Source organism: Prinia subflava, chromosome Z (assembly GCF_021018805.1).
Source record: "Prinia subflava isolate CZ2003 ecotype Zambia chromosome Z, Cam_Psub_1.2, whole genome shotgun sequence".
In the NCBI taxonomy this organism is placed as follows: Eukaryota; Metazoa; Chordata; class Aves; order Passeriformes; family Cisticolidae; genus Prinia; species Prinia subflava.
This window is the reverse complement of record NC_086283.1, coordinates 50,683,836-50,706,973: the sequence shown is the minus strand read 5'-3', so window position 1 is coordinate 50,706,973 and position 23,138 is coordinate 50,683,836.

The following is a 23,138-nucleotide window of genomic DNA, read 5'->3' as shown; positions in this document are numbered from 1 at the left end:
AGAAAAATATTTAGGTGTGCTAAACTTTATTTTTTACATTTCAGTATGGGAATGGACACTGTAACAGCACCCACGGTGATGTCTATTTGCCAAAAATGATGTTGAATAGAAGTGTGTATGAGAAGAGTTTATTTTTGTTAAAATAGGCAAACTATTATGTTCGAAAGAACTGAAACACCCTTTCTATTTTTAAAACAATAGCCTAAAGGGCTCTGAAGAATTTCTTAGCTGTCATTGTCACTTTGAGGAGAAAATATTTCTTCAGCCATGAATATCAAATATATTTGTTAGAGATGTCTTGTGTGGTGCACTGGGTTGCACATTTTTCTCTTCCCTCTTAAAGCACATTAAAGATAGAGGCAGCATTTTTCTGTTTCTTTACCCTTTGTTGCAGAGTAGAGGTACTGACTCTTCAATGTTGTTTTATTTACAGATTTCAAATCTCCCCAGAAGGATCCCATGCCCTCTGATGCCTGCAGTAATCCCACTGGCTGTTTATGGCCAGAAAGTTTGTACTCTGAGAGAGACTAGGCATAAATAAGAACCAGACCCTACCTGAGGAGGGTGTCTAAATTAAATAAATATATGCTGTAAAAAGACTTCAGCCTTAGCCATGTCTGCCTGATGAAATAAGGCCAGGTCTGCTTAATTAAATATTATCAATTCTCTTAAAATATTCTGCCACCTAATGAAGCCAGTTACCACCTGAACAGTTTACATATTTGACTTCTCTGGCCTTTGATCCTCTCTATCCAGCACATGCTGTCATTGAAAGGCAGAAGGCAGAACCAAGGCTGCTCATGGAGGAAGCTGGCTTTCTCAATCATCACCTGCCAATTTTATCAAAGTTAGTATTAAGCATGATTTTAAAAGGCTAATAACAAGGATATCAGTCTCCTTAAAATACCTGCATTTTCACTACACAAAAAAGGAAACATGAAACAAGAAAATTAGGTACCTTTCTACATCACAGAGTGCTTTGTCTTGCAGCTCTGCCTTGTTAATACTTGAGGTAGTACATAAAAATCTCTCTGGCTAATGTAAGAGCTGCCAAATGACCACAGGGATATTAATTATAGGAACAAGTAACTGTTCAGATTTAAAAAAAAATGAAAAAAGAAGAACAAAAAGTTAAGAGGCTGTAAAGGTTGTAATTACATTTGGTCATATGGGGAAAACAGGGATCATCTGCCAGAAGCACACAGCTTCTCTTGAGTTCATGGTAGGGATCACAACTTCTTTGTGGTTTGGGCCATTTTTGACCACTGGAATGCTCACCTTTACACATTTGCATTTACACACAAATCCTGGACTGCTCTCTCTTTCTATCCTTTTCGGTGGAATGGTGGCTTTCTGCACTGTAAAAAAGCTAAGAGAAAAGAACTTCTAAAAGACTTTACTAGTGTGCAGATATCCAGAAAGCAGATCATATAAATAGGCAAAGGGATTTAGAGACACACAGGTCCATCCCCTGATGCCTGGGGTACAAAAGGACTGCAGTGTCTCCTAGGAATGTGAAGTCTGTGGGGAGTATTTGATCCACGAATGTTTTGCTTTGGCATATGTATAATAAAATCTATTGAAGGGATTGTTTAAACAAAATTGGACAGGAACTGAGCTGAAATGTAAAGACCAATCCAATATGTCCGAGAAGGTTAGCTGAATATTTTGGTTTGGATTTAAAACTTACAAGACGGGCAGACAAAAATTCCAACATGGTAGTTAATTCTAATATTCATTTTACTCTATGCTCACAGCTTGCTAGCCAGGTCACTATATTTTCTGCTTACATCCTGCAAAAGTACCCTACTCATGCATACATGCAGACAAGATTGGGAAGGGAGGGCAACCCAGATGATTTTGGATGCTCTTTGAAAAGGGCAGAATTACCAGACAAAAGTCAAATGTAAGAAATGTGTGCTCATCTGAGGGAAAAACTGAATCCTACAAATATTGAACTTGGTGTGTGTTGCTACACCAATGCTTAGATTTTTCTCAGTTTGAGTGGGAACTTGCGTTAATCCCTCTTTTTTTGATATTCTGTTGTCACAGACTGGGACGGTGGAGGATTATTAACACACATGCTCATACCTTTTACTAGCCAAGCCCAATAACAATGAAATGTTAACTGCTAATCTTAGAATGTCTTATGTACACTGAGAACATCTGTACATTTATCGTAGTAGTATAGTGTTTACATAAATCTTGTCAAGGTACTATACACATCTATTACACGTGTAGTCTTTATATTTAAAATTGTGCTTGCTTGAATATAAATATCAATGCAAAATGTAATATTTTATATAAACACATATTTTACTGCTGTATATATTGTGTGTATACAGAATTTGTTAGGAGACAGATACCAAATGCATTTTTAAAGAAGGTCTTACTTGGTGAGATGAGAGCTCACTTGACATTCTGAATGGCTTAGCAACCTGGGAATGGGGCACAAACATTTGCAACTCCATATCACAACTTCAGATTGGCAGTCAAAGGCAGAGGTGATCAAAAATTATCACTGATAGTTTGGTGATGATGAAGATTGAGATTGCTTGCCTTGATCCCTGTGACTGGGTGAGTCCCAGAGCTCAGCACCTCTGGCATTCAGCAGAAAGAAGTGCACAAAACCAGCACTAGCTGCCCCTAGATATCCCTGGCAGTGAAGGGGTTGTACCCCATGGGCCTCCACTGATAGCTAAGACAGACATTATCTAGATTTTGTGGTTTTAGTTGAATATTTTTAATATTTGTTTTGGTTTGGATATTTTTAATAGATGCATGAGTTTTATTGTCATTCATTGTTGTTCGTCCATCCTTGGACCCGACAGAGCTGCTACTGATGTGCCTGCATTAGCTGGGTGAGAAGTACTTGCACAAGAAACTTGGTTTACAGTGCTGGCTGGATTGGTGTAGGATACTTACAAAGAGATTGTCAGGTTGTCTAAGGCAATATGTACCTCCATATGAGAAAGTCAGAGGAAAAAAACACCCTCTAGCAGAGAGAAAAAGGGTTGCACCTTGCCCTCATTTGCACTGGTGAAAACTTCAAGATCATTGACTGACTTTCTTTCTCTCCTCTGTTATACACCCCCTCAAGAATGAAAAGGCATTTTGATATTTATCACACTTAACTGTAATAGCTATAGTGCAAAGAAAACACACACAGTGCGACCTCTGAGGTGGTGTGTAAGAGAATGGGACATTCTGGCAACACCAAAAAAGCAACCCACACATGGCTCATGGAAAAACATCACCCTATGTAGCGGGAGTGAGTGTGAGGAGAGGACACGCACGTGTTTTCCCTGATGTAAGTGATGGGGTGCCTGGACAGTCCAGAGCCTGTCCCAAAGTGTCACTGTGCTTGGACATGCAAGGGGTGGTGGTGAGGCAATGCAGAGTCAGTGCACTCTAACTCTTACTGCTCCTTAAAATGCAGGCATCCATGCCCTGCTGGGTTGCAATACAGCCATCCTATAAATGAAGACATGGTGGGAGTGCATCCTTTCCTTTCATTCAATTGCCAGAAAAAAGTCTTGTTCTTGTTACTGCATTGCCTACATGTTTATTCATCTCTATGGCATCTGGCTGCTTTACCTGTGTTGAGACATCCAAGCTCTTAATTAGACAGATTAAGCAATTACATTATACCTGTTGCATGAAGGTTTAGCTGTTAGCTCCAAGATCATGGTTTAATCAGTGGGAATGCCTGAACAAAGAGCTATCGTGTTGTTGCTGCTGATTGTTATATTTGTATGAGCAATCTCCAAAAATTGAGAAAATCCTGTTCTGTACAGGTTTTCATCAGTGCTTTCTTTCCCATGGTCCTATTTCCTTCCCAATTGCCAGTCTCTGTCTTAATTCAACAGGGGTTTTCAACCTTAATTTTTTAAATGTTTTATATTAATGCAATTTCATTATAAACATTAAGATAATTTCACCACATTTTTCCAAAGGACTACTCCTAAAAAAGAAGTTTAATAATCTGAATTTTCATGTGTTTTTTTCATTATTGTTCTAATTCTGCCTGTAAATGGGCTGCATGAAAGAAAATCAGCTAGATGATGTCATGAACTAAAAGATATGCTTAGCTTGAGATTTTGCCACTTGCTGCCAGTTTTCCCAGCTGCCTGCTAACAAGACAGGTAATTAAATACTCATGTAATATTAAAATATTATTATGTTAATTAGTACAGACTAGTCTAACCTGATAAAATATGCACAGTGTCCTGCTACTCTTGCTGATGTATGGCACTTGGTGGATCAAATGTGTTTGGGCCTATTGTTTATATGTTAGCAGTTCAGGGCAATTATTTTGCCTCCTACTCTAAAGTAGTATAAAAAGGGTCCGACATTTATTGAAATACAGATTGATATTAGTTAGATTGAATCTTGTCAGAGAAGTTGATTGATTTTTCTAGTATTGCTATCAGATGAATTGTCCAGGTCTTGGAGGTGTGGATGTGGATCTCTGCTTTTTATTTCCTCCTTATATGTTTCTGTTAGATGACAGAGCCAAAGCAGTATCCAGTAAACTTATCTCTTTGTGCAAGGCACCATAGTGTACTCACAAATACCTAGGCCAGGTCATGTTTAAATAGATTCAGGATTATCACCTTCTTCAGTGGCCAGAAGTGACACTAGAGATGGGACTAGTATAAAAATGTGAATGTTGCCAGACTTGGACACAGGAAACCCTTTTCATTCAGGTACTCCAGCATAAGGAATATAAATTAAAGTTACTCATTTTCAAAAAATGAGATGTAATCTTCTGACTTCTACACTCTTAAAATGCTGGTCATTTTCAACTGTGATTAGCTTCCAGACCAGAAGTCTTATTTTTGATTTTTTGAAAAAGTTTCATTAAGTAAGAGTGAATATGATTGAAAAACCTAAGGTGGGCTATACTATGTGTAAGAACATATTGAGCTCCCATTATTTCATTTGCATGGACAGCCTTCTGCAGGCACATCACCTTATGAGAAGTGCTCGATTTAACTACTTTAGCACAAAATTACAGGACCTGACTCTCTGATACTTGCCTTTTTCACCTGAGGCTTCAAGATAAACATTTAACAACACCATCTATCCTGTCTTCTCTTCACTGATGTTCGATTAAGAGGTTTATTTAAGCAGATCAGCACTTGACCTCCCCAGCCACACTTCTCCCTGTAGTGAAGCTCTGTTGCTGCCCACCTGCTGCACAGCAAGATTGTATTCAATCATGATCCCTGGCACACACTGTGTGCTTATAGTTGATGGCTTGCTTGAAGGAGAACAGACCACTAATAAATCGCACAGTCATTACCCTTTATGCATACTTGTTCTAATAGGTGTTGCAGATTCCTGCCTCCTAATAAGGAAAGGAAGTAGAAAAACACATAAATTCTCCCAAGGGAGTCAGACAGCCTGAAGCCACGTTCGACAGCTGTTGCTGTTACCATGATCACCAAGAGCAAAACAAGGATTAGAAGGGTGGAAAAAAAATGCATTGCAAGGGATTTTGGCAAGATTTTCTTGGATTTGGAATGTGTTTTGCACTGCCCCAATATATAAAGGCTCAGCACTCCTGTGGCACTTGGTGGAATTTGGAGATTAAACCAACATTGCAATTAATTCGCCTATAAATGAGTAATTTAATTTATCGGGTGTTTTTATTTCTGTATCTTGTTGCATTTTTAAACTCTCACCTTAAACTACAGCAAAAAGATTTTGCGTTCAGTGTGAGCTTGGAGGCTACAGTGTTATTAAATCCAATTCATAAGAGGTTTCAGAAAATGTTTTCTCAAGGTTTACTTATCATCTTCTAGCCTTAGCTCTGGTCTTTCTCCTGGGGGCCAGCTAATAGGAATCGGGTGCTTCCTTGGCTGCCCTGGAGCTGTGCTGAATTACACCAGCTAAGCCTCTGTCCCTCCTATTACAGCTGAGAAATCCAAAGGGGAGACTCGTGTCCTCTGTAAAGAGGTGTATTTAGTCTACCCTGCAGAGATGGTTTATGGCTTTGGCAGGGAAACTGTTGACAGCGCATACTGTAAATATAGTTCAAAGTGAATCTTGGAGCTGCAGCTCTCCCCATGCTTGTTACATTAATTTGTTAAAGGTGCTTAGTGTAGGTATCTAAGTACATAAAGATTAACACCATCAATTAAGCACACTCACTTGATATTCGACTGAAAGAGGCAACAGGGTGCACCACAGACTGCTGCTCCCTTTTTCAACCTGACACAAAAATAAGGCCACAACATTGCTGAGCATTACGGCTCTCACAGAAGCGGTCACAAGCCTGCTGCTTTTGGCATCCTAGCCAAATTTGGGTTCCTGCAATTGCTATCCATCTACTTAAAATGGTGTTTCAAGCAGAGACAATGTTTCTTGCTATTGACTTAAACATTGGAGGTTATTAGGTTGCTGTATTGAATGTATCGTGCTTTTAATTCTCATGCTGGCTAATTTCAGGTGAACACAAAGTGATTTTTCCTTTTCAGGACAAAAATCACATCTGCTTTTATTGGAAGATCAAAATTACAACAAACTCCCCAAACAGGAATAAGTGAGGGTGAGACTGCAGACTATCACATAACAACCTCCTGGAAAGGCATCTCATGATTTCTATGTTTCACCGTGTGATACCAGTTTTCCCTTCCCCCTTTGCCTTGCAACCCTCCTTTAACATGGACAAAAGTGGAGGACTGCTTGTGGATGCTTGGGATGCTTTATCCCATTCAGAGACACATTTATAACTCACTTTGCGTTTGTCCTCCCATAAAAACCCAAAAATCTTGCATGCTCAGTTACTCAAAACGCTTCATCTGAGGTCCACTCTGACAGAAACATCAAGCCAAGATATGATAGATCTGTTTAGAGTGAAGTCAAGCAGCGAGCAGCTTAAACAAGTATTAGTGCTCACTAAAGCTTAAAAAGACCATGTAGTAGTTCCTACCTGAATAATGGTTTAAAAAAATACACAACAAACTTTTTGATAACAATTACCTAAACATTTCTAATAGTATTTGTGACTAATGAGATTAACCATTAACATTGCTTAATATTATAAACCAGTGTAAGTTGCTTTCCAATGTCAGTCTTAACACAAACTAAAAATATGCTACTTATTGAGTTGGAAGAAGGTTTTGATTTACAATTATGTCTTGATGGATTACCTGAAAGCACAACCTTCAGGCAAACTGTGATTAAGTTGACCAAAGACATCTGGGAGAGCCATCTACGGCCTAAAATTATGACCTTGGTATTCTGGGCTGAAACTAGACACCATTTAAATTGCTGTGCTGAAAAACTCTTCTAGAGAGGCCTTTGTTTAGGAGACCATAGGGTTTTTTAGCTTCACCAGTTCAGCAGAAATACCTCCTGTGAAGTTACAGGGGGGAAAGAAAGTACTTCCTATCTTTTTGCAGCCATTACTTTAAAAACAAAACTCCAAACACTCCCAGCTTGCATGAATCAAGAAGCAAAAACAATTAATAACCTAATGATTAGCAAATGCTGTAGACATAGGTTTGGATTTCACTTAGCAAGATTTATGGAGTTAAATATAAAAGTATGACTTTTGAAAGCCATGTGCTCATAATTAGCTCAAGTTTTACCCCTGGATACTGTAAAATCACAACATGCTGTCAGGGCCCATTTTCTGATCCTGTTATCAGCATGGAATAAAGTTTTCCATTAAATACAAAACAGATTTACAGGTGCTAAAACAGCTTTTTTATCAGTGGGAAACAGGCTACCTTTTGTTCTCTGAAAAGGCATTTCATAGTTTTACATTGGTCGATTGATCATACAACAAAGGGAAAAATAACAATTTTGGTCATCTACTGAAACTGAAGAAGATATAATGTGAAAATAAACACAAAAAAAGTAAATGCCTCTCTGAATGCAGTCCTCCATATTATCACATACTGTAAAAAAAAAATTAGATCAAAGCAAAGCTGTTTCCTTACTATTGCTGAGTGTACTACATAAATCCTCATAGAAATCATGTGTTGCTGCAGAAAAACTCAAAGGATAACGGCGTTTCAGGCAGCTGCGGACAGTGGAAATTAAATTATTCCTTAAAAAGAAGCCCTGCAAAGATAGCAGTGTAATAAAAGTCCTGCCATGAGCTGTCATCTGTAGGGAGTCTTCTTGGAATAGGCCCAAAAAGTAGGAGTTCTTTGTACCCGTGCTGTTGCATTCCCATCCCACACACCCCAGGCAAGGGAGACAAGTCCTCTTCCTGTGGGAAGGAGCTGGCATTACCTTGTCCCCCAGCAGCCAAAACGGAGATGAGCAGCTTTTTCCTTGCTCACAGGCTGGCACTGGGCAGCCTGCCTCCGAGGAGCAGCCTGAGTGCTATGGGACTGGCTGGGCTGAATCACATCTAGCAACAGCTGCCTCAGAGTTTGGTGATGGTGGAGCACCCAGTTGCTCAGGAAAAAGCAACAACTCTTGCCTTTCTGCACGATGAGTTGTTTAACACGGTAGTCAATGGAAAGTATTTTAGTGCCTGTGTCTGAATGCTCAGCCTAGACACGCATGAAACTGGACTTGGGAGCCCCTTGAAAAGCAGGCCAAACCTTCAGTTACAAGAAATATTTCATAGCTACTTTTGTCTTGTAAACATTTAGTTGGAGGTTTTGAAGGCACTTTTAGGCACTCAATGCATTTCTTTCTCTGAAACATCCCAGGCTAAGCTCACCTTTTTACCCAAGACAAAATGTGTGAAAATACACAAAGCGGGAGCCTCATGCAGAAGGAATGCAAAGCACAATGTAAATATTCAGAGTTGCTGGCAAAACTAGATGTATTGAAAAGCAGAACAATGATGTTGATTCACAAGGAGGCTTCATCTGACATGCTTATCACACAGGTTTCTACAAAGTAAACATATAGAAACAAGGTGATGCTTCCTCTGCCACAATCTCAAAGCTTTCAAGACTCAGTGAGAAGGTAGCTTTATAAACTGGAGATGGTTCAGTAGCTACCAGTTCTTCTATCCTCTGTGCTTATCATTTAAGCTCTGCTGGTTGAGTCTGCATTGTTCAAAAAACCACCTCTTATTTTATTGAAGCCTGGTGTGTGGCAGTTCTAGATCCTCAATAGTTGTGTTATCATAAAAAAATACTCTACAGACAATTTATTTCTTCCTCCTTTATTGAAGGAGGACAGAAGACAAGTCTAAAGCAAAGGGCCAAGTAGTATTTCCTTGAGCAGTAGTTGAGACTTTTCATTCTTACCAGGTCTCCGTTGGAGGACGAGGGCAACTTCTAAACAGCGACTTCTCTAAAGGCCTTCAGAGATATTTAAGAATATTACTGACTCTCTCTGAGATGGTTTACAATTAAGTGTGCAAGATAGCTCTTTCCTGGTCAAATGGAGTGTAGTGTAATGAACATAGTACACTGTTCCCACATGATCTTCCAGATCAGAGAACAAACTTTTATTAACAGCATTTATGTGAATACTGTACTGTGGGGGTGTCTGTCATCACCTTTGCTCCATAACATCACATCACAGGAAGCAAAACCATAAAAAGCTGTATATTTATCATGGCTACAACACAGCTAGGAGAAAATTTTATCAAAACATTGGCACAGACTTTATTTGCAGATGAACTCACAGGTTCACATATGTAAGTGAAGGGAGCCTAATGAGATCCTGAGATCCCTGAAAAAGCTACAGTGTATAATGTTATAAGAAAATTGAGCTTTCAAAACCTTGATCTACTTTATTTTCTTGAGGGAACCAGAAAGCAGGAGCCAAATCCTTTGTCCTGGATGACAAAATGAAAATACCTGGAGTTTACATTTTGCAGGAATACAACACATGGAACAGACAGGGGACACATAAACCCTTGTGTTCTGATGAAATCTTGCATCTCCCTGTATCTAATCCCATATCATTCTTCTTTTAGGTTCACCTAGAAGCATCAGAAACCTGGTCTCTCTGTTCCTCCCAATCCAAGAAACCATTTCTGAAGAATGGCTTTCAAAGTGCTTGGCCATTTGTCAGAAGCTATCACAAAACTACAAAGAAATAACCGAACAGTAAATCAAAAATCTGAGGGAGAAAACTCTTGCAAGCACTACAAAGGAAGAAAAAAAAAAAACAAATGGCACAGAGAGTTGATTATAACACCAGCAGTTTGCCACAGTAAAGGAGAAACTGATACCAGATGCTGCTGGGAGCTTTCATTACCTTGTGCAAGACCTGCAGAGCCATGAAGGGGCCCCTTGCAGCACTACCTCTCTGTCTGGGATAAATGTGCACTTGGGCGCAGTGATTCATGCTCAAAAGAGATCTGCAGAGCCAGTTATTATTTTATTTGAATGATGAATTTGGAAACTGACTCCCTGTAAATTTGCTGCATCCTTTCATCATCTCCCAGCAAGACTTTTGAAGTTAGCCTCTCTTGAAAAATTACGCTGGTATGTCAGATTTTTTAATGTCAGCAGCATTGCCATTTCAAGAAGTGAAAGTAACAGATGAAAAATTAATCAAAAAAATGTTTAATATTGGGTGCAAGGGTTGCCAGACCTTTTGATCTTTGGCATGTAGTTTCTTGCTTTCTAAATCCTTACACATCTCTGTCTGGTGCTTTAAAACTTATTTTTCATTTGACTAGCTATACAGCAATTTGTAAATAACAGCAAATAATGCAGCCATTTTCTTCCACTCTTCTATAAAGGAAGATCAGCTAGTAACTGCATGGTTTATGTTTATGCAGTATTTTCTGCAATGTTACTCTCTGACTCAGATGAAGAAAATGCACAGTGCACTAAGGGAGGCAGGGATTTTTATCCCATTCTGATTTTTTTGATTAGTGTAATTACAGAGTTGTGCTCAGCATCTGCTCAAAACTCTAAATATACTGCATTTCAAAACCATGCAGGAGGACTGGAGAGAACTTGCCGTGTTGTTGTTTTAAAAGTAATGTTTGGGGTTTGGTTTGGTTGTTTGGTTGGTTGTTTGGTTGGTTGATTAAGTCCGTTTTTAGTCACCTTGTGATTTCTGAGCTTTTCAGGTTCATTTGCTTTTTATTTCCCTGGTTTTCTCTGCAAACAGGAGGGATAGAAATGCTCTTTTTCTAACAAGTGAAAGCAGAGATTATATGGACTTGCTAGATAGTGGCAGCTGAGGTCTTTAGCAAAAACACATCAAATATAACAGCTGTTGTAGTAAAACTGCTAAAACAGCCAATACTGAGACTAAGAATCCAGGAAAGGACAAATATGAAAAGAGACAGCAGCAGTAAGCTGCAGCAAGCTAGTGGATGGCTGATGGGGACATTATAAGCAGAACTGGTAACATGAGAACGTAAATGTTATCAGTGTTAATGATTTGTATAATTTTGGGAGACACTTGGTAACCTTTGTGGAAATAAGAAGAGTACAGCAGTGTACTGGAGGACATGAACAGGTTTATTCCCCTGAATAAGTACCTCATATGTGGTGATCTTCCAAAAAATTATCACTCTAAAGCCTGCTCAGCATTTAAAAATATGCCTGATCATTGTCCTTTTAACTTCCTGAGTGAAAGGGACAAAGATAGAAAAGCATCAGTGATGCTGGTGCCTCTGTACCCTGGGAATGCTCTAACCATTGCCAAACTTACTAGCAAATTCAGTTTCACTTAGTGGCTGAAGATGGTATGCTACCATAATTTAATTGTGTTGGATGAAAACACTCCACCTCCAGCTCTATAAGGGAAGGAGCAATTGCCTTATTTGTAAGAAAGAGGCATATCAGCTTGCCCTACATCAAGCAAATGAGTCAATGCAGTAGAAACCTGTCGAGTTTATTATCAAGTGACCTTTCATATTGGTGTGAGAAAAAGAGAAAAATGAAAAAAAAAAATTCCAGAGTTTCTGCACTGTGTTGGCCATTGTTCTTCAGTAATAACTTCTTGGGAAAGAAATTACATCCCTATAGTGCTGAGCATGTCATTTATAATACTATCAACATTAAGTATGGGGATGTTTACTGTTTCTAAATTGTTATAATTCTCCTCATATTCATACTCATTAAATTCATAGAAAAAAGAATAACATTCCCACTTTGCCACCACAGTTGCAAAGCTATTTCCCTGTCCTTTCACATATATTGTGAGAGTTGTCTCAACATATCTTTAGATCGAGTGACATAGATCAAGACAGAAGGGTTTATAAACAGTGCTATAAATGTAACCAAAAGCCAGAAGAATGAAACAGAACACTCAGAACTTCTAAGGTACTTAAGGAAATATATTCTGATTCCTTTTGAGCAAGGAAATACTGCTTACTGCTCTTCGCACCATACCTAACTCTTGATGTTTGTGCTGGATACCTATTCTTAGCTGTACTTTGGATACCCCCTCTAGCACAAAGGAAGAATAAAAAATTAGCTTTTGTGGCTGCCTTTTTCGGTGAGAAGAATGTGCAAATGGATCAAAAATGTCACAAATAGCTAGAAGAATTTTTTCTTTTGGCAAAAACAAGATGTAAACCCCAAGCAAATATTAGCTTTCTATTTCATTTTTCTCCCACCTAATCGTAAAACTATATTGAGCTATAAAAAAAATGCTTTTAATTTTTCTTCTTGTTTACAATACTGATGAAAGGCAATGTGGTTTTTACTGCTGCTGAAAAATCACCAGCTTCTTTCTGAGCCTTTCATTACTGAAGCAAGGTTCTAGATCCAGAAAACTTCACATACTTGTAGCTGAATTAGCTGCCTAGTGTTAGAAGGAACACTGGCAGTAAAGCTCAAATAATTTGTCTGGATTAATGTTGGTGAAATTGACAGCATAATTTATACACAAACTGTGTAACTGTGAATGACAAAAGGTCTCACACCTCTTTTTTAAAAGGAAGGACAAACAATAGTAAAAATATGGTAGCAAAATTAGAGTGGAATTCTGCTCCCATTTTTGAGTGATATTGGGGTAAAATCTGTTGGATTTTACTATGTGGAATAATGTCACTTGGGAACTGATCAAGAAAACACGAGGCTGAGTTTATTAAAGGAAGTTTCCCATCAGTGATAAGAAGAAAATTTTGATGGAAAAATGAGTAAAAGGAAACCCCAGTTCCAAAGCTATACATTTCTGTTACATCTGACAGCAACCTTCATGCACCCATCATATCACTCTCTGAACTCACTGAAAACTTCTGGCTTCTATATCACCTTGTGGAAATGAATTTAATAAATATGTGTTGGAGAGACAATTGACTTCATTTAGTTAGTTTTAAAACTCCTGACTGAAAATTGAATTTACTTTTTCCACAGTGAAGGTGTTAAGGATAAGCATTTTATTTTATTCCTCTTTGTTCATTTTAATTTTTAAAAATCTCTGCAATGTCTCCCCTTCATCCAAGTAAATTTTTTCTCTTTCATTACCGAATTTGTCTTGTACATCCATCAACTCTTTCTGCATTTGCAAAAGGGGACAATTTTTTTTTTTAAGTGGGGCAACTAGAGGTGAAGGTGACCCTCAAGAGATAGATGCACTAAGCCTATGCTCAGTGACATATTTTCTAGATTACAGCCTATTCTTTTCTTTATAGTCCTTATTATTCTCCCTACTGCTTTAGACCCAACATGGACATATGATCTGTCTTCTACTTTTTGACATCCCCTCTAAGGGCAAAGCTGAGTCAACACTATGGGAAAATACCAGCTGAATTATTCAGTTTCAGCCAAGAATAACTGAGAGTCAATGTTTTACAGCCTGATTTTCAAAAACTCAAATGATAAAAGAGTGGTATGAAAGAATACTGTAAGCAATCTCAAGAATATTTACAGTTCATGATAAAAGATACACTAGAGTGAAAATATTTTCCTTCAAATATAGTGCTCACTGAATTGTACTACTAATCCACAAATAATACTTTCCATGACACCTGAATTCAATATTAATTCAAAAAATAGAGTGGAAGAAAAGAATGTAAACAATATATAGATGTTTGGGGAAAAAATTCGGAAATCTGCAGAAACATTTGAGACAGACTGGTAGTTTGAAGGCCATATCTACTGAATACATATCTAAAAATATACTGAAAATATACAGATCTGAATGGATTAAAAAGGGAAAAAAAAGGTGGAAATAGAATACTGGAATTAAAAAATTTTAAAAAGGCAACTTTTTGCAGCAAGCCCACTGGAAAAATACAAGATGAAGAAGAATCTATTTAAGAAGTGAAAGTAATCCATATGCAGGGGAAAATGTGTTTGTTGAGGAAATGTGGGCATGGTTTTGGAGTATTGATGGAGTTTTGGATGCTCCAGGCAAGACACTGCCATCCCTGACAGTCTGGGAAGTGGGAATTTCCATTCCATCTGTAACACCTAAAACTGTGTACCTTGTAAACCTAAAATGTGCTATTAGACATATTTATCTTACATTATGAAGGAGATACAAGAATTCAGACCTTCTCCATCTCAAACAGAAATTATACTGCTTTACCGTCACAGACATAGGAATTACAACTCATTCCTTATGTAAAGACCTCCATGATATCAGGAATGTTATTTGTTTGCCCTGGGTTCCAGGTTTTCACCTACAAAACAGAGTGAGGTTTCTTCCTTTTCAGGTGCAGGCATTTATGGTGGCAAGTAGTGTACTGTGGCTGTTCTGGTAATTGTATGGAAGGTTCTTCCGTCCAACTTTTGCACCTATTCAGAGCGGCTTGTGACCCTTCTACTGCCTGGTAAATATAAAATGTAAGTTGGCAGAAGACTAAAACAAAATGAGTCCAAAGGCATGAAGCCAAATAACCACTTGGCTGTACACCAAAAGTTAGAGCATGCCTAATGTCCCCAGATTTTCACAACAATTATCCATTCTTTCCTAGAAGCAGTTGGCTGGTTAACTTAAGAGAATGAAAATCTGAGCTTTAGCAGAGAGTCATCAAGAACAAAGCAACACTATATAAGAAAAGTGAAGAAAATCAAAGAAAATCTAAAAGCAATGGGAAAAACTTCCCTTTGTAAGTGAAATGGTCAGAGAACTGAAAACAAACTTTTCATACTCAAAAGTCAGAGCAAAAAAAGCTTGGCAAAATGAGCCTTCCAGAAAAAGTCAGATATTGTGACAACATATAACGTTGAATTCTCTTATTGCATACGTGTCCCTAATACTCCTTTTTCTTCATAGGCCGTGATACTCAAAGTGCCTGAGTGCAGAAAGTTTCACTACAACTCCAGTAACCAGGCTACAAAGCAGTTGCTGCTTCTCTTTGTAGTCCAAACTGTTTCAAAGTAAGTTTTGTGAAAAATGAAAGAACTGAAGATACTTCAATGTACGCATTGAAACAGTCTCCTCATAATGCTATCTCCTGAACTGTTTCACAGTTATTTAGTTCTGGTTTAATCAGAGCACAGCCATATCTGAGGGCAGTTTTATCCTTTCTTTTTCATATTAAAAAGTAGTTAAAGAACGGTAAAACACATTTGGAATTCAGGAAACAGTTTCCCTGGGAGATTAAAAGATTAAAAGTAGGCAAATCTGAGAATTGGTTACTAGAATCATCTCAGCTTCTCAGAGGAAACTGCATTCAGACAAAAACAACAGGACAAAGGATTGCCTGATGTTAGTGCAGAATCATCCCACAGTGCTCATAAATAAAAGAAAGCTGAAAAAGAAGTTACTAGCCTTGTTAGGGCAAATGGATTTGTAATGAAGATGTCACAGGAGGGGTAACCTGAGACCAACATGAACTTATTATCCTTTCCAACAGTCCACGCTGACAGAAGATGACATTTGTAGCAGGAAAATGAAGAAGGAACACGAAGAAGGATCACAAGGTCTGAAGGCACAGTAAGGTCACAAGGCAAGCAATGCACAGGGAAAACTCCTGTACAAGGCAGTTCTCAGTACAGAGATCATCAAGCTTGATCACTGCAATGAAGATCAGGACATATGATGACGTGTTTTATTATGGGCTAGTGCTGCTCCATCATTTCCTGAGTTACAAGGAGGCAGCTATGCAAGGACACAATGGGAGAAGACTGGCCAAAGAGATAAGAGCAAAAAACAAGATGAGGGTGACAGGGGAAGTGTGTCAGTACAGACACGAAGCTCTGAAGAGAAGAGTTTGTAGTCCAGGCATGGTGAAGACCACTGAGAGAGAGTCTGGGGGATAATGATCAGGAGTCTAGAAAGTACTAGACTGTAAAGGAAGAGTGGAGCAAGAACGTGTCTTTAACTCTAAAGAAGAGCTGACTACAGTGTTTACTGTATTCTTAAAATATGTAAAAGGAAACTAGTATTTTTTTCCATGTCCACTGAGCCTAAGTTGTACTGGGAGTGTCTTAAGTAGTTTGAAGAGAAATATTTCTAGCAGTGAGACTGTAAAGGGCTGCAATAGTATGTAGAATGGTATCTGGAAATATCATTATTGCAGGTTTCTAAAAAAAAAAAAAAAATTGAACAAGAATCTGGATGCAGTGACAGGGTGCATTTCTGAATAGATGATCCCTCAAGATCCCACTGCAGAAATCCCTCCTCTGATTTTTGTTTTTTAAAGGAGCACCAATCCTTTCTTATTTTCCTTTTTACTCTAAATGAAGTTACTTTGTTTCACAGGAGTTTTCTCTACTCTTGAAGTGAATCTAGGTAGAAAGGGTAGAATTGCCCATGAAACACTTTTTTAAAAACTGCTACAGTGAGGATGCCAAGGACACAGGCAAAACAAGGTGCAGGTGGCAATAACCCCAAAGCTTGAGGTGAATGAAGAGAGTACCTTACTACAGACCAGGCACCTTGGACATGAGTGGCAAAAACCTAAGAACAGATTTCAGAGTGAAATGATACCAATTCTCTTATTTCACAGATTACTCCATTCATGAATATCTTTGCTAAGGAAAATTTCTCTGAACTTAGATGGGAGTCTAGTCCTTAGCTTGTATATGTTAGTGTTATCCTCTGGGCCTAAAAAGAGGCAGATTTATTTATGCAGTCTGCAGGTTTGGCTCCATACTTTTATCTCAGCAACTGAGAAAATAATTTTACTTGGCCTATCAGAGGTATCTGGTGAATTACTGTTGGTAAATAGGTGTTATTTTTGAAAGCAGATGTGTTAATGAGCCAGGAAGGCCTCCAGAGATGAGGAAACACTAACACCATGAGCTGTTCCTGGTTCTTCATGACTCACTGATGCTTCACTTGGAAATCTGGCCTGAAAATACCTTATTCCAGTACTGAGAAATGCAGGCTACTTCTGAAGGAGCTGAAGTAAATGCCTGAGGGCTTCAAGGACAGGTGGGGAAAAAGCATCATTGTTTCAAAGAAAATCTCAGCAAAACAAGCATTAGTTTTCTGGAATTCTTTGAATCACCTTGTTTTAATGTAAGAATATTGGAGAAATAACCCTGTTTTATGAGCTTCTTTCACCCCTCCAAAGCATCATTTATTGCTTTTGGGCCTCTTTGTCCCTCTTTTTTTTCAAGCATACTTTATATGCCTGCCAATAAAGGGGGAATATTATACCCTGGAATCTTCCTGTGTACGTTAAAAGAGTGCTTGGCAAAATGGTACTGGAATAATAAGTAACAGCTTGCTTAAGATAGGGTCAATCAATTCCAGGGGAGGCTATTTACTGGATTATATACAGTCCTCTTGGAAGAAGAAAATCTCTCAAGTGCTCTCAGTTTGACAACCGTTTTTTCCATCATCTGTTTGGAATTTCTGTGCCAGTTAGCTTGCAGCTCTGCTATTTCCTCTGCATGTGTTCTGCAAACTGGGGAGAGGATACACTCGTTATTTTGAAGGAGTCAGGAGTGAGATGCAATTATGGGGGCCTAAGCACACGAGAGATAAAATCTCCTTCCTGCCAGCCAGCATAGAGGGCAGTCTGTTTGAGCTCAGAGGCAGCTGATGGGATCTGAGCCTGAGCACTTGAAAAAAACTCATAGCAGCCTATGAGCCCCATTTGTTTATTTAGAAAGAAATGGTATCATCTGGTTACTCTGACTAGGCAAGCAAAGCAAGTGCTGGCTTCAGTATGATGTATTTTAAAAACATCCAGCCTGTGTTCAAGTGAAGTGGCTTGATGTTTTGCACTGCCTCTTGACACCAAGCTGCTCAAGCCTACCAAGCTTTTTCAAATGTACTTTTGACATTTCAGGGCAGCTTATACCTAGATTTAAATGAAAAGTATGCTTGAATGAGGGTAATTTTTTGCAATTTGCCTTTATGCTTTCTTCAGCCTAATCTGTTTAATTGAGATCTGTTCCTTGGCTGGCTGCCAGTATTAGCAGAGCATGTGGATACCAGATTGGTTTACCTATGTGTTGCAGAAAGATTATTTTGTTCACAGCCTTCAAGCTGGACTTGCATATGAAGCAAGAATTGGTTTAACAAAATGTTCCCAAACCTGAGTGTTTACCATTAACCTTTCAATATGTTTTATTTTTCAACATGTGAATGTGGCAGATAACTTTTTAAAAATCATTTACTCAGTAAAGCCTACATCAGTGTCTGACTTTGAACATTACTTGGTTTCCATCCTTAAGACCAAAAAAATTAGAGTGACATCTTCTCTTACTAAAGTATTGAAAAGTTAAGCATGCAGTGAGAGAACTAAGGAGCCCTCAACCGTTTTAATTACAAAGTCACACCAGGTGAAAGTTTTCAATGAATTAACTCTGGCAAGTCTGGAAAGCTGTAAAACCCTTTCCTTATCATTCTGAATGCTGAATATCTTAAAGAACCTGCTTTACAATTAATTTTAAAATCTAAGATAAGTGTTTTAGTCTGAATCTCTGAGGAAGGCGCTTTTGTGAACATGGAGGCATCCATTTGGGAGCAAAGATGTTGACTTAATCCCATCTGACTAGCGGATTTGAATACTGTCAGCAAGGAACTTAGACCATGGGAGATGCCTCGTTTTCATTCAAAAGCTTCTGAAATCAGCTGGTCTCCAGAACATCTCTCACACATTCTCTTAAGATAAACAAATGCTGTTGGAAGGGAAGATGGTGGAAATGAATGCTTGACCCTGACACACTTGCAGCTGCTCATTGCCTGCCAACCCTTCCCAGGCAGCTTCCTCAACCCCCCTGCTCTCACTAATGGGACTGATCCATACCTTCCAATATTGTACATTGCTTACCCAGGTATTGACAATAATAATAGAGGCACTGTTTGGCTTGCTAATGTAGCCTTGAAAAAGCCAGCCTGTCTGAAAACTGAAAGAGAACCTCGCTTCACCATGTCATGAGGCCTACAAACCTCTGCTGGGTGGTATGCAAGCAGCAATACGTGCTTTTTAAAGGACTTGGTATTAATTTGTTCTAACCTCTGTAGGAACAGAAAATCCATAATAATCTATTCTACGTTGTTTGGAAAGATGTAAAAGAACTCATCCTGTGAATACTTCCATCTCCTTGCTAATATACAAGCACTTACAGTGTTAAGGGCTGCAAACCAGTTCTAATTTAAAACTACAAGGGGACATGTCCAGTCAGGACTACAAGGCCTGCAAACTCTCTCTCACCTATCCCACTGCTGCCTCCTACTCCTGCAACCTGAGCTGCACCCAGGTACCCGTGACGCTAGAAATACTGACCTGACATCTGCCTACCAGCTTTCCCAGCAGGAAATCCTCCCACTCCTAGCTCATCTTTGGCTGCAAAAGTTTCAGCAAGCCTCTGGAAACAGTGACATCACAGGAAGTCTTAAACTCCCTTCTGACCTCAGCCTGGACATTCAAAGTTGGCTGCAGTGAAAATCTGAAAGAAAGAAGCAGCTGATTGCTGCTGCTGGGATCACAGGGCATTATCTTCTCTTTTGTCTCACTTTTCTCTCTCTCCATGGTATTGGGTCCCAGATTGAAAAATGACATGTTTCACTGTTAATGTGCAGGATTTATTAAAATAAATTCCTTCTCTGTGCTTTACTTCTTGGCAATGTTACTGGCATGGCCGTGTTTCTGATGGGCACTACCCACCATCTCTGAGCCAGGGGGAAGTCACAGCCTGCAGTGCCTCAGCTGAATTTAAAGATGGTTGTAGGGATATCACCAGAAAGGGCTAAAATCACCATAAACTTCTACTCTGTCATCTGGGCAAAGTGGACAGAACTGGATGGTACAGCAGCACCTGAGTTTTGCTATCTAGATAGACAATGTTAGCTCAGCACTCCCTTCCGACAGACACTTAATGGTTTTTATCCTCTTGTTTTCCTGCTGCCATTAGTGAAAACATTGCTGTTTGCTTGTAGGGCTAACTATTCCCCCATGTAATTGTTCACTCATAAAGATAGGTGTTAAGCCACAGGAAACCACATTTTGGACTTTACAAATAAAATGGGACTGGCTATACTTTTTCTTACTTGGTACATTCATGTTCAAAACACTTTATAAACGTAAACCCTTTCAAATCAATTGTGAAATTCAAGAGGTCTATTCATGACCTCATTTCATCAGAGGAGAAAGTAGTCAAAGATGGTGTGCCTGGAACACTCTCAGGAGGAAGAATAAGTTTGATGATGGGGAGAAGGTCCTGAAACCTCTTCACTCTGTGCAGCAGGTATTAGACAATGTTTCCCATGGCCCCAAACGGGTCTCTAGGTAATGTAGGTCATCAGGAACTTCTGCAAATTAAGCCATGGTACAAATGAAGACAATGTCACTTTCTGACCATATCCCTCTAATACAACAATACCTCTTCAGCCTGGAAAGACTGTTTCCAACAACAATAATGACCCAGAGTAATTTCTACCACTGTAAAGTGAATACCAAATATTTGCCAAAAGTTCAACAGTTTTTCATTCCAAGGGCTTAGATATTTCAACTGGCCTTTGGGAAACCACATATTTAATAGGAAAATGCTATAAACTGGGATTTCAGTAACTAAACCAGGCACAGAAATAAAGAGTACATAGTTCTGACAAGCATCAGAGAGCCAAAGCTTTTGATGGGCTTGATAAATGTGGCTCTTTGAAAGGGTTATGGGACCTTCTTGCTCTAAATTAATTACACACACCCATAAATCAGATCAATCTGATGAGGCTATGAGCACTCAAGGAGCAGGAAAGTTGCCAGTTTACAGAGCACTTTTAGATGAGTACATGACCATATACATAGTGTTAAAAAGATATTGAGGTTGCCAAAGTCAGGGTTAGCAGCAAAGGAGGCTGGCATCCCAGCAGACTTGTCTGTGAGCAAGGAGGTCAGACAGAAAGAGAGACAGGTGTCTTATAGACTTGGGTAGAGGAAAGAGGGAAGTCTAACCAAGGCTAGACTCTGTCTGAGAGACGACTAAATACAGAAATTTTTAAAAATCCTCGTTTATATTTTGTTTTCATATTTGGAAGCATACAGGGTTAAAAGGAGAAATATGATTTAGGGCTCCAAGGAAAATAAGAATAAACAAATTTAAATTCTGCACTTTGCATGGCTCATGACCACTTCAAACAGAACTTCAGGGCAAATGTGCTACACACTGGAAATAAGTACTCTTTGTGTTGTACTTCTGATGATTTTCTCTGTGAGTAGAGCAGAAATTTGCCTGCAGATTTTGTTTTGCAAACTGTAGACTTCTTTTGAACATGGATCCTTTCCCTTGCTCTGCTTTCCGCAGTGTAGCTGTCTCTCAGCATCATCTTATGTGTGCTATTTGTCTGTAAGTAATCCCTCAAGCTTGTATAAATACACCTACTTGTGCAGTGTGCTGGAGCAGAGCTGTGCATGTTATAACAGCTGGCATTCGACTGTCTAATGAGTAAACATTATGTCCAGGGGTTAAAGTGGACTGGAATGGTTCCAACTCATGTCTGTTAGAAAGTTACTAGGTTAAATATTTGGTTCTTATCCTTAGTCTTTGAAAATGTAAAGCATGTCTAAAGACTGAACCACACCAGTTTGTTATAACCTTCTTGGGAAGAGCTGTGTCTGTGGAAGCCTTCTGCATCAATGAGCACTTCAGACTCCTAGTACTTGCTCCTGTGGCAAAATGTCCTTTAAACATCAGAGAACTTGCACTTTTTGTACACTTGGTGTATACCACATAAATTCAGCATAATAAAAACCATGTAGTAAATTACATAAACATGTCAAAGGCTGTTATTGGATGATATGCTGGTTTTACAGGATACTCTGACCACTTCTAATGGCTTCTAATCGTGGTTCAGAGCTAGGTCTGTCTCTCTGGCAGACCATGGTTATGCTGGGCTTAGCAGTTCCCACTGGCACACATGCTAGCTGAGAAAAGATGCAGCTACAGAGCAAGTCTCCTTTGCTCAGTCAGGGTGCTTTGAAAGGCAGAAAAAAGGAAGTTAGGAGAGCTGGGCTCCAAGTGCCAGGTATGTGGAGAGAACAAACAATTTCCTGCAGAATGGGGAAGATGGAAACAAGCATGAGGTGTGAAACAGAGGGCACTGAGAGGACACGTTATCCTCACACAAAGAGTAACACACATATAGTCATTCCCTCAATCATGAAATTATTTAGACAGAGTTTGTCAATCTTAGAAGTAACCTAGAGAAAGAAATGAAGGTTTATATGTGTCTGATTGTTCTAATTATTGAGACAGAAACATTTAATCCTGTAAATAAAAATTAAAATATTTACCCAGTATAGTGATTGTGTTGTAATCTAAAGATAGATGCTGTTCTTTTTTACTGCTCCTTTTACACTTTTCTGCTGTTTCTGCATATCCATCAAGAGCTGTTACTAGGTCCACATGGAGTTGTGTTCTCACTGTTGTGGTGGATCCTTTCCATCCTCAGATCAATTCCTGTCTATGTTAGTGGAAGGACCTGTGCCTCATCTGAACCACTGAAGATGGGCTAGCTCTTCCAACAACCAGAAAATTAAAATATTATTACACACTCCTCCAGATTTCACAGAAAGTTGCAGTTTCTTAGCAGCTTTTATCATGCAATTACCAGTGATCTGCTTACTTTACCATGCCTATGGTGTGACCAAGGAAAAGTTAAACAACAGAAGTGCTCTTCGCACCTGGCATGGGACAGTTTTGGTCCTTCTAGAGACCCACACAGAGTTCAAGGGATTAGGGCAATATTCAAAATTGCTCATGTTGATGCACTCTGCATTGCTGCAGACACCAAAGGAAACAGCTTAAAAAAGGGCCCAAAAAAATCCAGCTGGACAAAATGCTGGACAAGGTGCCTAAGCAGTTGATTAAATCTACAGTTCTATTATC